The sequence below is a fragment of the Arachis hypogaea genome, chromosome 15 (genome assembly GCF_003086295.3).
Source record: "Arachis hypogaea cultivar Tifrunner chromosome 15, arahy.Tifrunner.gnm2.J5K5, whole genome shotgun sequence".
Lineage (NCBI taxonomy): Eukaryota > Viridiplantae > Streptophyta > Magnoliopsida > Fabales > Fabaceae > Arachis > Arachis hypogaea.
In genome coordinates, this window is record NC_092050.1 from 98,551,975 (window position 1) to 98,553,071 (window position 1,097).

At 42.8% G+C, this 1,097-nt stretch overlaps 1 non-coding gene across 1 annotated transcript; it reads right to left on the reverse strand.

The window, feature by feature from the left end:
- Positions 1–235: 235 nt before the first annotated feature.
- LOC112752898 (small nucleolar RNA R71) lies at positions 236–342 on the reverse strand. The gene has a single exon (XR_003177307.1). It is a non-coding gene; the product is annotated as a small nucleolar RNA R71 (small nucleolar RNA).
- Between the last annotated feature and the right edge of the window lie 755 nt (positions 343–1,097).

Here is a 1,097-nt window from a genome sequence, read left to right on the forward strand (position 1 = left end):
TCATGGCCTACCTGCTCAAGAGCCTATTAAGCACTTGAGATATTTCCAGGCATCCTGTTCTACTGTCAGGCATGATGGCACTGATGAAACTTCAATTCTGCTGAAAGCTTTTCCGTTCTCTCTTGAGGGAAAAGCAAGAGAGTGGTACTACACTCAACCTCTAGCAAATGTATCCAACTGGGATACACTCAGAAAGGAGTTTCTGGAGAAATTCTTTCCATCTGAAGTTACTGATAAACTAAGGAAGGATATCTCTACAATTGTTCAGGATGACAATGAGACTCTCTTTGAATACTGGGAGCGCTTCAATAATCTTCTGGAAGCATGCCCCCACCACATAATTGACAAGATCGTGCTACTCAGCTATGTCACACAAGGAATGAGGCCCCAGGATAAGACCACATTGGAAAGTGCCAGCAATGGGTCTATGAAGAAGTACAAGACCACTGATGAAGCTTGGCAATTGATCAGTGATTTAGCTGAATCTACTCGGAACCACAGACAGAAGCAAGGCCGTTCAAGGGCCGTTGTAGAAGTATCTTCTGGCATAGAGACTGCTGCTCTAAATCGAAGCATCTGTGAGATGACCAACCTGCTGAAGCAAATGCAGTTGAATCAACAAGCTCAGCAAACTCAACCACAGCAAAACCAACAACTAGTCCCAAAAAAAATTTGTGGAATTTATGCTGATTACAGTCATTACACTGATGAATGCCCGCAGCTCCAACAAGAAGACAACATGGTGGCATCCACTCACAACTTCTATGACCGCCCCAACCAAGGGTACAATCAAAGTGGAAATAATAACCATGGATGGCAGGACAATTCAAACCAGAATTGGAGGGACAACAATAATAGAGGAGGCAGAGATAATCAGGGAAATCAGAGGTGGAATAATAACAAAAACAGGCAGCAAAATCAACCTTACCGAGCACCTCACCTGAGGCAAAACCAAGGACCACCGAACAATCAGCAGCAAACCTCTCAATTTACTCATTCTTCTGTATCTTCTAATAAAGATTTATTACAAGCTTTTGAGAAAAGACAACTGGCCATGGAAAATACCATCGTGAACAATATTAACGCCAGTCTGAATG